The sequence below is a fragment of the Spermophilus citellus genome, assembly GCF_964194105.1.
Source record: "Spermophilus citellus genome assembly, chromosome: 13".
NCBI classification, from domain to species: Eukaryota; Metazoa; Chordata; class Mammalia; order Rodentia; family Sciuridae; genus Spermophilus; species Spermophilus citellus.
Window position 1 is genome coordinate 78,285,708 of NC_138193.1, and position 17,981 is coordinate 78,303,688.

Here is a 17,981-nt window from a genome sequence, read left to right on the forward strand (position 1 = left end):
TACCTAAAGACTTTTGAAAGCTTCATGTAACTCTTAGCTCTGTTAGCATCACCTAGGACTAAAGTGATCCATATACTTATCATCTTAAGTACCACCAATGGGATGGCTGCTTGACATCCAAAACAACAAACAGTATGACTCTACTATTAGCATAACAAAGTTACTTTGGGGCTATAACTTATTTTCTGATTTTCATCCCTCGAGTATAAAATGAACTCGGTTTGATGAAATTCCAAAAATAAGGGAAATTAAAAGAAAGTGAAAGAGCTGGGATTGTGGCTCAGTGATTGAACACTCGCCTAGCATGCGTGAGGCACTGGGTTCGATTCTCAGCACCACATATAAATAAATAAAAGGTTCATCACAAACTAATATTTTTTAAAAAGTGAGATACATTTAAAAATTAGCAGAAATTAATGTTCAAAAAGCCATTAAAAATTAAGCACATGTGTAACAGATAATAAGATACATGTTTAGACAGGAGGCAAAGATGTTATCTGAAGGAAAAAGCTGCAAAAATGAACGAAAATCGAAGAGGACCACAAATGGAAGAAGAGTGCTATAATAGCAATAGAAGAAACTGAGAAGGCAGAACTGAAGAAATCCACCATCTTAGGTGACACACAATTAAAGAATTCTGAGATAGCTAATGACTCCAACTGTCACCATCAGAAACATCTGCTAAACCACAAGGTTCTTTACATTAGTTGGACTTGGGTTACATCAAAGTAAAAAGAACTATGTTATAAAACTGGAATTACACAAATTGTATCATTTAAACCTAACAATTTAATGACTAAAGCAATCAAAACATTCACTTAAAACAAGATTCAATGATTTTTTTTTTCATGGTTCCACTGGCAGAAAAGGTGCAATCGCTCACTAACAGACCTTATAAATTCCTGACTTCCTTACTTAAGCTTACCTAGCAGGCCTCTAAAACTGACTGCATTTTAACTAGAACACCTGCAAATCAACAACTAACATTTTCACTCTAGTTAATGAAAATGCAGCAAGGTCTCCAATGACATTGTAGAAAAGAATGACATTCCCCCTTCCACAGTTTGATATTTAAGTCTATAAAATAAACTGATAATAGATTGGCATTATGAGAAATGACATACAAAATTATTTATGTGCAATAATATAATTATTAGGGCACCATACAAAACATGACACTCAAAAAAGGGCCTGAGCTGGGGGTATAGCTTAATGGTAGAGCACTTGGCTTGCATGGACAGGCCCTGGATTCAATCCCTAGCACCACAAACATTTTTAAAAGGAGCCTGATGGTTGAAGTTCAAATAGTATTCTCAGCAGAAAGGAACAGGAGCCTGGGAGCCTGGGGGATGTCAAAAAAAAGGGGCAATAATAACAACAGGTTATCTCAGGGTAAAGAGAAGAAATGCACTGGGAACAAAGATGTTGCCCCATACCCATAAAGTATCTCAGGTAAGAGCCTCAAAATAATATGTAACATTCTGTGGAAACACTGGGGTCTTAGAGGGAAGTGGGGAGTCTTATGATCTTTCCTAAACCCAGATAATAAAGCCTTACAGAAAGCCTGTTTGCAGAGCTGTTTATTTCACTAATGTGGGTTTCCCTCTACAGATGCAACTCTCCCCCACAAAGGGACAGCTTTTCAGAGCTATTCCTGTGTCTCTAGCCACTCCGAATAGCCATCTGGAAATATGCCAAAGAAGCACACTTTGGTGGCATATTTTAATCTCACACAGCATTCAAAAAAAAAAAAAAAAGACACATTAACTTGATATGCAGCTCTAATTAAGGTTCAAGGTAAGCAGAGGAAGGAGAAGGACAATAACAAAAAACCAAGAGAACATCATTTGCACTAAGTACCCCTTAAGGCAGACAATTATTGACCATGTATTTACATGGGAATTTTTTTGTAGCCTGAAAGTGACTGAGATAACACCAAGGAAACAAATGAACATACAATGCCTACTTATACCTAATGAACCACAGAAAGTAATGTCTAGTATTTACTGTGCCCTTACTATTGCTAGGTATAATTAATCTTCACTACTATGCTATGAGGCAGGTACTTTCAATAACCACACTTTACATATGAGGAAACCTAGGCACACAGTAGTTAACTCACTTGTCTGAGAGTCATGTTAAGTGGCTGAGAAACAAATCCTTTCTCTATAATAAATATGATAAAAATTATGCTTTCATAACTATCTATAATTCTACTACTGTTCTCCTTAAAGGTACCAAAATTTAACATAACAAAACCCCACACTTACTACAAATAATAATTTTCATATAATTCACTTTAAAAATATGAAAGCCTTTGAATTCTAAAATTTTAAGCAATTAGTTTTAGCATAAAAATTTTACACTGCTAGACTACTCTGAGATGTTCATCTAATATTTTAATCTACATGATAGTTTATCTCTTTCCAATGAGAAAACTATCAGCATTCCCACCAACAACGCAGCAAATTGTTTTAAAATTCAGAATAAAAAGCTCATCCAACTTTACATCATTTCACAAAGACAGCATTCAACCAAATTTCTCCATCCTTAGAAGAGAACATCACCACAAATAATCCAAAAACTATTTACAGTTGGCACTAGAATACTTTAGAAATAAACAGTGTGAATGTGATAAAGCAGAAAAAACTCTTGCCTGGAGTCCAGAAACTCTGCCCACTAATCCTGGCTCCAGCACTTAACTAGCAATTTAGTCCCTTCAACTGTTCTGGGCCTTAGTTTCCTGATCTGCAAAACAATCATCTCCATGGCCTACTCTTCCAACTCTAAAAAAAATATGACTCATACACATACATCTTTTCCAAGCTTTGCATTCTCATTCTTTTTAGTTATTATCATTACTTCATAGCCAGTAAGCATTATTATTCTTAGTTCTACAACAGGAGAAAACAGACCAATTTAATCAAGGTGAGAAAAGAGTCTTCCCAACAACTAGTTTGCCATAGATAATTCTCAAGGTGAATAATGGAGGAGACATAATGTTAAAGGGTGTTAGGTTTCAATATTTTAGGCTACTGTTTTGTATGCCAGTACATTCTCCCTAAGGACAAATAGTAAAATTCAAGGACAATAGGGATAAAAAAAAAAAAAATACATGACTATTCATTAGTTATTCAAGAACTAGAAAGCCAACCAAAAACATTACAGCACCTTATTGCAGAAGTGTTTTTTCTGATGAATTAAAGGGCAAAGTATGATCTAGAAATTTTTCAAAATTATGTTTAAGTACTCCCTAATCAATGAGCTTTCATTTTGTAAACTGTAGAGTATGCAACAAATATAAGGAATTAGTAATATTCATGATTAAGAGAATAAAAAAATAAACCCAGGTGCAAATGGTGATTGCTGTAATCCCAGCAACCTGAGAGGCTGTGGCAGGAGGATCCCAAGTGGGAGGCCAGCCTGGGCAACTTTGCCAGGCCCAGCAAAATAAAAAATAAAAAGGGCTGGGGATGTGGCTCAGTGGTAAAGTGACCCTGGTTTCAATCCTCAGTACACACACAAATACACACAAAAATTAGAAGAAAGAAAGGGAAAAAAAAAGATTAAAGATATAGAAGTGTAGTTATTAGCTTACTCTTTTCAGTGAAACGAAGAATCTTCTTGGACTGCCACAAAGGTAGACTCTGTGAACAGCCACTGCCTAATCTTGGTAATCCTTGCCTCTGTTCCCAGTCCATTCTCAAAAGTGTTATGTAAATGTAAGATTTCTAAATTAAAATTAAAAATTTGACCTAAGAGTCCCAACTGTCAGAACTCAAGTTAATTTCTTGGTAAGCTGTTAGCTTACCAATATCTTCCCAATTCAACACTTAAACTATATATCTCATAGAAGTTTTAAAATATTTTAATTTTGCATGACCTTGTAAAGAAACAAAAGAAAAAGCATGAATTAAACTTCTAGAATAGAAGTTAGTGGCAAATTATAATAGTACAGTTCAGACTAAACACTAAATAAGGAAGTAAGTCACTAGTATAGAGTGTCTGCTACAAGAATTTTAAGGTGTAGTTATAAGAATGTCCAGCAAAACTAGTAACTGACAAAATACCATCAAATATATACAGACAATTTAATATAAAGGATCACTGACCAAGTCCAGCGACAAGCCACCTATGGGGTTGAAATGCCAAAAGAAAATGTCAAAACCTACTCGTGATTTTGATCCCCCAAACCTTTGAAAGTTCAGAACCAAAGATGTACTTACACTGTTTCACAGCAATCTTTAAACGCAACTCCCTCTCCACAAAGTCACTCTGCTTTGGCTACTCCGATACCCAAATCCCAGCACCAAAGAATCTTAAGAGCCCAAATTGCTGCACCGGGGTCTTCCCTGAGCCCGCCTCCGCATCCTTTCCTAACCTAACCACCTCAGGTTAAACCGCCAGAGATGCTCCAGTCACTTCTCCCATCCACACTCGCTGGTTCCCTCCTTCATCTCCCAGCGGACCTTTCCTCTTCGACCCTGAGGACTCCCCAGATCGAAGCAGTAGAGCCCAAAATGACTTGACCGGTGCCCCCTTCCCTTGAGCCCCCACTCGGTGGCCTCCCCCCGACCCGAATCACGAACACTCTCCTAATACCCGGGACGACCCCCTTTCCCTTAGGTACCCTACCTTCCTCCAAACCGAAAAGGAATTCTTCAGAAATGCATTGAGAGCCTACTACGCGCAAGCTCCTACTACGCGCAAGCTCCTACTACGCGCCGCGCGTTTTGCATCGGCTCACGGCCCGGACTTGCAGTCCTCTTCCCGGCCGGCCCATCCCGGCCCCAGGGCCCGTGCCACCTCCGCAGGGTGCGGAGGCGCCGGCCGGAGGCGGACTGCGCCGGGCGCGGGCACTGGGGCAAGGAGAGGTGGCCACTAACGGCGGCGCAGGGGCCGGGGGCAGGCGGCCGGCTGGACTACCGCGGGGACACTCACCGGCCGGGACGCACGGGTCGGCCTCATCCAGGGCACCTGCGGCCAGGCAGGACGGGCCCGGACGGCTCAGTCATCAAGAGGGCGAGTCCGCTCGCCCGCCGGTGCGTCCCGTCCCCTCCGACTGCCCAGCCAGCGCAGCCTCGCTTCCTCCGGACGGAGCCCGGAGACCCCAGCTCGGCCGGATGCCCCCGCCTGGCCCCCACCCCTTTCCCCGGCCACCTCCCCCTCTTCCCTCTTTTCCCCTCCCCCATTCCCCCAACCCCCACCGGAATGGAAAATACCTCCCGGGGCTGGGGGCGGGCGGGGGCACGCCTCTCTGAAGGGCAGCCTACCGTGACCAATAGCAGGCGGGGCTTTGGTGGGGCGGGATTCCCAGCGGCCAATCCGGAGGCGTGTAGGTGAAGGCCGGAGGAGGGAGGCAGAGAACGAGAAGGGGGCGGCCCGGGAGCCTGGGAGGTCCGGCCGCTCGGGTGCGCGCTGTGCGCGGCCTCCATTTTGGAGTCGGGCAGCTGCGACGGAGGCCGGGTCCGGCCAGGGAAAGGAAGGAGCCAGTCAGGTGAGAGGGAAGCGGTCACGTGGATTGAGGGGCGGGGTAAAGCGGGCTGCTGCCCGAGGGGAGGGGTGGGTGGCAAAGAGTCATCAGGGCTGAGAGTCACGTGGATGCAGAAGGGCTGGTGGTGGGTTTGGGGCTGGAAGGTCAACCTGAGGTAGGAGCCGGCGGAAGTCTTTGTCCCAGCATTCAACTGTCGTGAGGGAGGAGAGGAAAATACTGAATGGAGGGTGTGAGTGCCCGGTAGGAAAATGTGAATGAGTCTCCCTAGCTCCCTCCAGCATGGAGCCACTCAGTCACAAAATTTCAAGATCCACGGGAAACCGGGCACCTCATTTAATTGAAGTATTCCCACTCCCTCTCTCAGCCATCACAAAGATGACTCACAAATCGGTGGGAGGGGTGTTCTGTCTCCCTCCTTTTGCTTGTACTTTATGTGGAAGGCCCCCGCCCTAGAAATGGCTGAAAGGGTAGAGGAAGAGAAGCGCAGTTGAGGAATTGTAACGCCCACGGGACTCTCCATCTGGCCTTTTAGAAACCTGATCGTCATTCACAGAGTCACTGGCCACTTCTTAAGTGTTACACATCCATGGTTGCATTCCAAAGTCTCCAAACTAAAAATAGTAAACTAAAAAAACTTGCCTCTGACACCTTGTCAAATTCTCATTCTTTATTTCAGTTTGTGCTTCAAGAAGTCTGAATTATTCTACCTACTAGTCCACCTGAGAGTGCTCCTCCTAAGGCTACCCCAGTGACATCATATGATGGAGTGCAAGGCTCACAGTTTAGACTTTATCTCTTTCAGTGGATTCGGTGAACTGCATCCTTCTTGAAGGTTTTTATCTTTCCCCTCAGACCCCTTAACCTATATGTCTTTCTCTTCAGGTAATTTTTCTCAGTCTCTTCAATCCTTAAAAGCCCAGGTTCTGATCTTCAGTTTTAGGTGGCTCATAGTCCTACTACTGCACATTAGGTAATCTAACCAATCTCCTGCTTGCAAAAGCTGAATGTACGTACATTTAGTGAGATCCAGATCTGCATATGTGCCTTTTGGACAGTCCACTTGCCTACCAACACCATGTCCAAATTGGACCTCCTATGCTTTCTGAAGTACACAAAATGTGCTCCTCTATTCCTTTTCTTCTTTGACAATATCGCTGTCCACTCACTTTCCCAAGTCTAGAACCAGGGGTAATCCACCATCCACTTCCTCACTGCTTCAAAATATCTCTACTTGTAGATTGATCTGGAATGCCCCCGAAGTCCAGTATGTTAAAACTTGGTCTCCAGCTTGGCACTATCCAGAGGTGGTGGAACCTTTAAGAGGTGCAGCCTAATAGGAAGTTTTCATTCATTGAAATTTTGCCCTCATAGGAGATTGTGGAACCCTGTTTCTTCTCTTTCTCTTCCTGGTCAGGGTGTGAGCACGCTTGCTCCACCCACCGCACAGTCCCACCGTAATGTGGCGTCTTCATCCCCTACTAGAGGCCTAAAAGCAATAGGTCCATCCTATCATGAACTGAAATCTCCCAAAACCCTAAGCATTTTTTTCTTCATAAGTTGATCATCTCAGGTATTACAGTGGTGGAAAGCAGATCAACATATACTACCCTTTCTCACTTTCTTTTTGTTTATTTTATTTTATTTGTTCTACTTAGTTGTATATGACAGCAGAATGCATTTCAAATGCACTCTCCTGTCCATTTCCATTGCCATTTATTCATTCGGCCAATATTTACTTAAAATGTGCCAGGCATTGTTTGAGATGCTCAGGATATATTGGTAAACAAAACTGACAGTGTTACTGAATAGGGTGAGACAAATGGTATATGAATAAATTAATAACTAAAGAAAACAAATCAAGGTTGATAAGTGTTACGAAGACAATAAAATAGGGACATCTATCAGAACCTCAGAGTCCGTTGCCCAGCTCTTCACTGCAGTTTCCCTGCCCTTCTTCTCATTCTTTCTTATTTTCAGGATCCTTGGTCCTGATCTTTTCATCTGGAGTCTTGATTTCATTCCCTTTCATCTAAAAGGACTTTCTGGTCTTTATGTTGTTATGTTATAGCTGCCTAAATAGCAAATCTCCCAAATAGACAATAAGCTATTTGAGATCAGAGATCATACCTTATATATCTTTGTGCCCCTGCAGTGCTCAAAGATGAGTATTAAATGAATCAGTGAGTCCCCTGACACCTGAATCAGGATACCATAAAAACAACTCCAGCCTGTATCAGAATGGGAAGATCTGAAACTCACCAATTTGATGGAATAGGAATGATACCTGGAGGCAGGGGACAGGATTATGAATGAGGTCACCTGTTTTGGTACCTTCCAGACCTGAGATTCCACAATGCTATTCATCATGTATTGCAGTAGTTACTTCATAAATACTAGTTTACTTGAGAGTGTCAAGTACATGGGGCAATTTATAAGTATTCTGTTTCAGATGATGAGCCTCAAACCCAGAGAAGTCTGGATGAATTGCCAGGATAGGCTCTGCAGGGGAAGGTTGCAGTTGCTACTTCACTTTGTATTTCCAGGCCCTTGGGTATTGCACCCCAACAGGGAACGGGATGTTGCCAGTTCCGTCATAGTCATTGTAATTAAATCCTAGTTCTGGCAAAGGGCAGTGCATAATTATGAAGTATTATGGTTTTTCTCATTATTAGGCACCCAGCTGCCCAGCCCAGGAAACCACAGTAGTAAAACACTGAGAAGCCAAGCTCCTCTCCCAGCTGGCATGAATCAATACCAGGTGTATTGGCACATAGTTTTACAGCTCCACATTCATCAAGATGAGACCTTCTGTCCCTTCTTTTTGGCAAGATAAAATTTTAAGTAAATTGTTAGAGGAAATGTAAAGAAAGACCTTTGCCACCACTTTTGAATCAAATTAACAGCCTTTTCTCATCTACATACCTATTGCATAAACTTTTTTCAGCTTTATCCTTGACCTCCTCACTTCCTAAACATCATTCTACAATGTCTCCTGACATTAAAGGGCACTCAGTTAGGGTGAGAGTATAAAACACAAGGAGTGCTTTTACTTTCAAGAAGCTTATCATGTAGACTACATAATTCAAAAAGCATAGTCAGGTTTGACAAGAAGCCTGCCACTTACTGAACACCTACCCAGTGCCACAGTTGGCATTTTCACTTATTTTATCTGATTTAATCCACACCACTCTGCAAGGGAGGCTTTATAATCTCCATTTTCTTCAAAGTTACAAAGGCAGTAAATGACAGAACTCAAGAGTTCAACATAAATGCAGAAATTTGGTGATTGTATACTCATACTGGATTTTTCCATACTGGTAGCTGAATTTATATTCAGATTTCACCTCTTTCTATCAGATAAAAATGGTTTCTTGAATAAAGTAGATCTTAAACTGAGCACTGGAAGGATAATTCGGAAGTGATTCTGAGGGAATGGTGCCAAAGAAGGAGGCCAAATTGGCCATAAGCCTAAAATCAATCAGTAAGGGAGATTTTTTGTTCGGAGATGAGTCATATTATATTCTTCAAGTACCTTTATTGTCTCAGCTACTCCAAATGGGGAAGTCAATCCATGTGGTTCTGGGTTGGGAGGCAGGAGCCGAGGAAGGGTAGGCCAAGGATAGGTGTGGGTTGTTTCAGGAGGAAATATTTTGAATGGAGAACTCCCCAAATGCCGATAACTGGCATACCTAGCAAGGCTGGGTGAGGCTGATTGTTACAGGGAGAAGGACTATTTGTGTATGTGGTATTATTGGGGATCAAACCCTTACTCTTGCTGGGAAAATACTCTACCACTGAGGTACACCTATTCCTCAACTTTTGTTTAGATGACTCCAAAATCTAAGATTTCCAGCCTTGACCTTGCTTTCAACATTTAGATCCCCATTTTCAGCTACCCACTTCACTTGTCAACAGGTGTCTTACAAACAGGCATCTCAAACCAAACAGGACTAGTGGGAAATGCTTTAACTTAACTATAAGAAAACTACAAACTGCCATTTCCTTCCCAAGCCTTTTTTTTTTTTTTTTCCCCAGTTTGGTAATCATTATCTACCAAGTCATATACTCTAGAAGTTTTTCAAAAGAATCTTTTCTTCTCCCTCTCTTCCAGCTCCTAATGTCAGTAAGTGATTCTAAAGGACACACACTTCTTTTAATAGGTACTTCCCATTTCCACTGTCCTCATTCAGACACTTATCTCAGTTGCATGATTGCAAAAAACTCCAAACTCCTTTCTTCATGCTCCAATTCATGCACCAATCTGCCACTCTAATTTCTTTTGGAAGCCTAGATCTGTATGACTTTTAATTCCCTGCTTTCATGGGCTGTACAACTGCAGGCAAGATGGCATTAAAAATATTTCACCTCCACTCTGGATTCCTCTGCTCCCCATTACAGGGAGTCCTGTATTTATTTTCATCTTTCTGTGCTTTTCATCCACTCTTTGCCTGCATTGTGCTGCCTCTTCCTCCACCTAAACACTCCTTTTCATTTGCCACAGGCCTGTTTAAATGACTTTTCCTCAGTGAAGCCTTTCCAGACCTCTACCATAAAAATAGTTCTTCTCCCTGTAACAATCAGCCTCACCCAGCATTGAACCATACATTTATCACACTGAATAGACACAATGGTGAAATAGAACTGGGGAGCTGAGTTAGAAGACAAAAAAAAAATCTCATGGGTCATTCATTGTGCCATCCAGTGCAAGTCACAAAACCTCTCTGAGCCTCAGTTATTTTACTTATAGAATTGTAGTAAAAACAACTATAATTACAAAGCTGTCTTCCAATGGGTTCCAAGCACATTGAGAGCAAAACAAACATCTGGTCATCTTTCTATTCTTTCCCAAAAATAGCACCTATCTCTGCCTGTTCCATAGATTTTTTTTATGATAGAAATTACTATTTTTTTGTAGAATTATATTCTCCCAATTATTCCCTCAATTATCTTAACCTAATAATGTCTCTTAAAATGACAATCATGACATGTTCATTTCTTTGTATAATTGTTTAATGCCTTTATAGTTAAATAGTCAAATAAGAAGGTCTCTGAAGGGACAAAATACATATTTTATACATGATAAATTTTAGAGGCCTTTATTTACTGGATAAAAACTTTGGAAAGCCATAACAGTGCCCTATTCTAGGCATTTAATCATATGGAAATGAAATAATAGTTCTCATAAAATATTACAGTGATGAACAATAAACATAAACCAAGATTCTAATCTATATAGTTAAAATGTGCAGCCAATAGAAGATGAGCAATTAGGTAGATGAAAGTTCAGTTTTTAGAGTTCTAGTTCCATGGCAGTCTCTGTGCTAGGTGCAGAGAATACAGAACTCAATGAATAAAATTCTTTGTTAAAAAAATTCACAGATTAGTGGAAACATTGTCTCATAGTTTAGTAATTTCAGTGGAACGTTTAGGCACAATGACAAAGCTAAGCACAGGTTACAATGAGAGAATATCAAGAAGAAACACTGAGGCTAGGGTTGTGGCTCATTGGTAGAGCGCTTGCCTCACATGTGTAAGGCACTGGGTTTGATTCTCAGCACCACATATAAATAAATGAATAAAATGAAGGTCCATCAACAACTAAAATATATATTTAAAAGAGAAGGAACACCTAGTGCAGCCAGCTATTTGAACCAGAAGTCCCACCTTCTTGAGAAGAGAACTACTGAACTTTCTTGACATTTATAAATACGTGTAGCAATCCACATTCTAACCTTTAATGTAATTCTTTATGAGTCAATAATTAAGTATGATCCTCCTCAGCAACACCTTCCAGGGTCCCCAATTTATTTATTTTTTTAAAAAATGTTTTTAGTTGTAGAAGGACATGATACTTTTATTTATTTATTTATTAGTTGTTGTTGTTTTTTTTTTTTTTTTTTTAATGTGGTGCTGGGATCGAACACAGTGCCTCACACATGCTAGGCAAGCACTCTACCACTGAGTCACAACCCCAGCCCCATTTATTTATTTGAAGAAGAAAAAAAGATGTGAAAAAAATAGCAAGGACACCAAAAATACTAGGCAGAAGCAAGGTTCTTGGATAAGGAGAATAAGACTCAGTATGGTGCAGACTTCTGGAGCTGCCTGCTTGAACCTTACCAATGGTGTGCCTTTGGTTGAGCATTAATTCAGGGTTTTATTTTTGTTTTTGATTAATAGCAACTATAAATTTTATGAAATTGCCATATGACTTCTCTCAAGCTTTTTTCTTTTTAGTATATGTTTATATTTGACCAACCAATATACTCACATGTTTCACAAATCAAAAAAAGAAAATAGGTACAGAGTGAAAAGTGCCTCTCTATCCCTACCCCTCCTGTTTGTTTCTCATTGACCCTCATACGTAGAGATAACTGTTAAGATAGTTTTCTCTGTGTATCCTTCCAATGTTTCTTCAAGAAAATATAAACAAGTCTTTATCTATTTTTTTCTCTTCCCCCTTCTTACATAAGAGGTGGCATATTGTATCCCCTGATTTGCATCTTGCTTTTCCCTCTAGTGATATATCTTAGAGTTTTTTCCTGTCAGTACTAGCAGAGCTTTCTCATTCTTTCAAACAGCTGCATAGATTGCACTGCAGGATATGCCATAGTTTATTTAACCATTCCTCCATTGATGAACACTTGGGTTGTTTCCACTCTTTGCTGTTTATTATGAACAATGCTGTGATGAATAATAAGGCATGTATGTAAGCAAGAATATCTTTAGAATAAATTCCCAGAAGTCTCCCAAACTTTTTAATAAACTTTAATAAAACCTTCCAAGGAATGTTCTAAGATGGTGTGACTGGGTTTCCAAATTAGAACCTCAGCTTTCCAAGGATTAACTTTCACATTCCATTAAGAGTAGTTCTTCATTCTTGGCCTGTAAATTACATCTTTGTATTTTTTCCAATAAGGAAACATTTTTATATTCAATCTGCCTCTCCTGAAACCAACAATACTTGGAATGATGTTTTTAGAGAAGGAGAAGGAGAAGGGGAAAGGTAAAGAAGACCCAAGAGAGAATAAAAATATATGATTATGCCCCAGTGAATGAATTGAAAGCACTAGAAAATACCTGAATTTCCTTAATCCATCATACAAAAGTATCTCTGGAATGAGGTCTCAGGGATATCGGGTTTGGAGTAGAGAACTTGTAAAATGAACCCAGGCCCACAAAGTTCTAGTGCTGCCTTCACTCCAGAGTCAGGTACCCCTCTACCATTTTTTTATTAGTATCCCTTCTTTTTTTTAACTCAATCTTTTGAATACAACTTTATTTTTTAATATTTGTTTTAGTTGCAGGTGGACACAATAACTTTTATTTTTATGTGGTGCTGAGGATTAAAACCAGTGCCTCATGTGTGCTAGGCAAGTGCTCTACCACTGAGCCACAACGCTAGTCCCTTAGAATCCCATCTTACTTCCCTTAATAATTCTTTATTTTCTCATAGTGTCTTTTGGAAAATTGGCTTAAGGTTTTGAAGAAGTGGGTAGATTTTTGTAAATGTGCTTTATAACTGGGTAATGTAGAGTAAGTATTCTATCTTTTCTTTTAATGTTTATTCTTAAGTTTTAGGTGGACACAGTATCTTTGTTTTACATTTATGTGGTGCTGAGGATCGAACCCAGTACCTCATGTATGCCAGGTGAGCACTCTACCACTGAGCCACAACCCAGCCCCTAAGTATTCTATCGTTACACTAGTTTTTCCCCTACCACTGTAGACTTTCTTATTTTCTAGATTCCAGATGTATGAGACTTGAATGGAATAATCCTAGGGTACTTAATTTACATGAGATCTTTGGGAGAATGCATACAAATGCAGAAATATATACCAGTGATACATCAGTAAAGGCTGCCCCCCCTTTTTTTTAGAGAGAGAGAGAGAGAGCATTTTTTAATATTTATTTTTTAGTTTTCAGTGGACACAACATCTTTATTTTTATGTGGTGCTGAGGATCGAACCCAGCGCTCCGCGTATGCCAGGCGAGTGCGCTACCACTTGAGCCACATCCCCAGCCCCAGTGCTGCCCCTTTAACAATTCTGTACTTCTTAAGAAGTTACCCCAGCTGGGCATGGTGGTATACACCTGCAATCCCAGCTCTGGAGGCTGAGGCAGGAAGATCACAAGTTCAAGGTCAGCCTGGGAAACTTAGCTAGAGCCTGTCTCAAAAATTTAAAAAAGGCTGGGATGTAGCTAGCTCAGTGGTAAACCATTCTCTCCGTTCAATCCCCAGAACCAAAACAAAATAAAAACCTACACATCCACAGTTCTGTCATTATTCAAAAATAAAATTATCTTTTCACATAGAATTTCTCTTTGTTTCCATCCCATGTGGATGGATTAATAATATTCTTAATACTAAAAGTCAGTGTAGACCACATCCAAATAAGGAGTATTAAAAAGCCTTCCCTTTGGATTTATTCTTAATATTTATTATTCTCATGAGAGCATACTTAAAATATATAGTATCAACTTACTAAAATGTAGGTTAAAATATCATTTGCAATGATGCCTCTTTTAGAGGAACAAGTTTTTAGAATATTTTTTTAATTGTACATAGACACAATATCTTTATTTATTTTTATTTGGTGCTGAGGATCGAACCCGGTGTCTCACATGTGAGAGTCAGGCTCTCTACCACTGAGCTACAGCCCCAGCCCAGAGGAGCAAGTTTTTTATGGGAAAATATTTATGGCCTCTGAAATTAGTTCTAATTAGAGTGATAGTCTATTAATGTTTTAAGGCATTAAGACTTAAGTGAGCAGTCTTGGGATGAATTAATCTCTGGAAAATGACATCAAAATGTAGGCTAAACATCAACTGGACCATTTTTTAACTGCTTTGGGTAACCTGGTAGATATTCTTTAATATCAAGATTCCTTTGTTTCATTGTTTCTAAAATTTTTCAAAATTTCAAGGCACTTACAAAACACTTAGCTTGTTCTGGGATATTTTTTGTGAGTAGATGGTATGCAAACAAAAGGTAGAGTGACAGATGCCAACTATATATCTTGCAAAAACATCTTTCTTATGCATGTGTAAGCAGAGAATTGGATAACATGAAAAGAGATGTCTTATACTGGTGGCACATGGGAACAGGACAGGTCTTCTAAACTGGATGGGCCTATAAAAACAGGTGTCCTGAGCATGTGTACATCTGTTACACCTGTTCTTCTACAAAGAAATTCCCTCTTAAAAATATGAATAGATCTTCAGAATCAGATTCCAAGGTTGGCTGAGCTTAGTTCAGTTTTCCATTAGTTTAAGAGAGACTATGGGCACCTGAATGGATTGCATATATTTTTGTGGTTCTTCTGAGACTTTAATGTTTCCCCTGGCTCTTTATTATTTAGAGTTTAAGACTTAAATCCTTTTTCTTGGTCTGCAAAAATAAAAATAATAATCTTATAGCATTAAATTCATTGGCAATGTGCTTTGGAGGGAATAAACTTGTGTTCTACAAAAGGGCTTGAATATACAGAATTTCAATGCTTCAAATGATGTAATTTTCTATAATATTTAGCCTGCCATTTTTAGTTTAATATTGGGATAATAGGAGACTTCGAAGAAAAAGCTAAAGAGAGGCTAATTTGCCTGGTAGTGCTTCTGTTCTTTTGTTCTTTTAGAATCTAAAATTAACCAACATCTGCAGTGTCAACAAGGACTCCATATGGCATTCAAGTTTGTACTTTTCCTAAATAATGCATTTGAAGCAATGTAATCTGAGAGGAATTCTGAGGTAATAATGAACAGAATGCCTTTTATTGTGTAACACTTTATAGTTTCAAAGTGATTTATCAACTAGGACCTTATTTGATCCTCTCAACAATATTAAGAGGCCTGGAAATTAAGTATTTATTATTTCCATTGACCAGATGAGAAAACGGAGGTCCAAAGTGTTAAAGAGATATCATCATAGTCATAAACCAGGTTAAGTAGCAGCATGAGAATAAAACCCAAGCCATCTGGTTCCTAACTCAGTATCCTCTCTTCCTTAGGATCAAGTTATTGACAGTCCATGTTCTAATAGCAGTTTTCAAAATAATAGATTCCACAAGCAACTCTGTAGGAAAATAAAAAGAATTCAATATCAGAAACTAAATAATAAACATGCATGTTTACATTTCAGAAATTTAATGTATTTCATTTGCTCAAATAAGTCAATAGATGTTTTCTATAAAATTTCATTTGTTCCTTTTGTGATTTTCTACTTTACCTTCAAAACAAAACTCTTTTTTCCTTGTGAAATTATACCTCATAAATTTTATTAGTCATATCTAGAAAATTCAAAAATTTTCCAATAAGAGATGTTGCAACTAAGAGTATTTTCCTCATAGTAATAAACATAATTTATGTCTACCTGAGTTTTGAAACATTTTGTTTCAATTTTAACTTCTGTAAATTTCTGTATCTTCTCAATCATTCAGAATTTCTGGGACAAAACCCAAGGTGGTTAAAACTTAAAGAATGTATTAGAAACATAACTTGGAACTGGTACACAGTCATGAATTTAGAAGGGCCCATTTTTAGTCTAAATAATGTTATTGCCAATCCTACTTTATAGAAATTTCTAGCTGTGTAATGTTACCATTTCTACTTTAAAATGTAATGAAATTCAATGGCTTTCATTTCTTGAAAGTTTGAGTCTTAAAAATTATGAATGCTGGCATTCTTGAAATGGGACACTGTGAGTCTGTAATATCAAAAAGGTGCTGATGTGTGTTCTCAAACATTGACAGGCAGATGTATTTCCAACAAGTGGAAACACAGGGCTACACTGGCAAAAGGAGAAGCCATCAAGAATCTTAATCATTATTTGGCCTCATCTATGCTGGTTCTGCAGAGGCTTCACAAAAGTGCATCTTTAGGAAGCATCTTCTACCAAGTGGAAAGCTGGCAAGAAGTAGCCTTTAACATTGCTGACAGAGAGAAAGCAGAGCTTATTTAAAACTAAAAAAAAAAAAAATCTTTTCCATTAATTATTTGGATATGTCACAGGAAACTACAAACAGAAAAGCAATATTTAAATTTGATACTGTCCAAACATTCTTGCAACTCTAAAAACCTACCCCTATATCTAGGATTAGTAGAAATACACTGATCTAACCTGATGTGTTCTCTTTCTCTTACACACATCAGCACACCTGGACATAGGAACCATACAAAAAGGGATCCAGAGAAAAGGGGGCAAAGAAAATGATATGGAATGAACAAGTAAGTGGGAAGAACTGAGGTGATTTGGAAAATTGGGATCAGAAAGCCTTGGCGGTAGGATCTAAAGTTACACAAGAAGACAGTGGAATCTGTGATAAAGAGAGGGACTTTGTGGATTTGGGGGACTGGTAATCATAATTTAGCAATGACTTAAGAACTAATCAATTAGAATTGGAATGATGGGACTTTGTTTCCACTCACAACCAGGGACCTCTTTGTGATAAGGGAAATAACATGGTCCCTTGGCTATTCTGCTGCTGATTAATGAGCTGGACAGAAAAGTGCTGGAAAGACTCATGAAACTCCCATAGTGGTCCAACTCTTTTCTGCTAGATTGGCTGGGGGGAAAAAAAAAGCAGCTGATCATGTCAAACCAAGTTAGCCAATATCTGTATTGTCTGTCTACATTATAAAGCACAATGGTACACACTGTTATCTTGCAGTTCATTATTAGAAGAAAGAATTGGGAAAGTATTGGACCATGCCTATAATATATGAGGTAATCATACAACCCAGGGTGTTCCTGCACTGGCCATTGGTATGTGTCATTTGCACCCTGCTACATTAATGCCTATTCTCAAAATTAGACACAACACTGCTCCTTCTTCATCTCCTTGTTTACATGCTGCTGAACAGTGACACTCAAGAGACCATGGGAGAAGGACATGGTCTTGCCGGCTAATCAAAACCAACCACACATTAACATGCCTTTCCCAAAACACCTAGTCCAAGAACATCATTGCCACAGAAAGAATCAGGTCCCAAAAGGTCATTCTAGGGTGTCTGTGGAGGGTGCCTAGATCTCTGTTACCTTGCCTTCCACCTTTTGGTGGCCATTGGGAGTCTGTGCACCCTGAGAAACCAGATTTCTCTTGTGTGAAAATATCAAGAAAGCCATGAAAAATGGAACACAATGTGATTGTTTTTGCATCCTGCTGAATATGTCCCAGGGTGGAGTGATTCTTGCTTTAACAAATAAGTCAGCCTTGAGTGAATCAACATGTTTAAAAGACGTTTCCAAATATGTCTAAAACTCTACATGCAAGGACTTAAATCTCAATTAACACAGCAGATTTAGACTAGAACAGAAGTTGGAAATTAGAAAAATGAAGAGGTATTATAATACAGGAGAAAGAGCCAGTCCTATCAGTAACTAGTTGTGTGCCTTTGGTCATTATGCCCATGTCTCAGTGGCCTCAACTCTAAAATGAGCATTACAATAAAAGGAATATCATTTTAGAAAAAAAATTCTGAGAAAAACTT

The 17,981-nt window shown here is 39.2% G+C and overlaps 1 protein-coding gene and 1 long non-coding RNA gene across 11 annotated transcripts in view; one reads left to right on the forward strand and one right to left on the reverse strand.

Moving 5' to 3' along the window:
* Nucleotides 1-5,415, reverse strand: part of SOCS5 (suppressor of cytokine signaling 5) — a 59,612-nt gene extending 54,197 nt beyond the window's left edge. For 3 of the 6 annotated variants that reach the window (XM_081264322.1, XM_081264323.1, XM_081264321.1), the window contains exon 1: nt 4,636-5,199. The gene's annotated coding sequence lies outside the window, so the exon portion shown is untranslated. Of the gene's footprint in view, nt 1-4,635; nt 5,200-5,273 lie in introns of those variants that run through there. The other 3 variants (XM_081264325.1, XM_081264324.1, XM_081264326.1) reach the window with 2 other exon arrangements.
* LOC308632311 overlaps nt 5,364-17,981 on the forward strand; it is a 54,456-nt gene continuing 41,838 nt past the window's right edge. For 4 of the 5 annotated variants that reach the window (XR_014018506.1, XR_014018507.1, XR_014018508.1 and 1 more), the window contains exons 1-3: nt 5,374-5,497; nt 13,070-13,145; nt 16,644-16,718. This is a non-coding gene — a long non-coding RNA (uncharacterized lncRNA). Of the gene's footprint in view, nt 5,498-13,069; nt 13,146-16,643; nt 16,719-17,981 lie in introns of all 5 variants that reach the window. The other variant, XR_014018505.1, reaches the window with a different exon arrangement.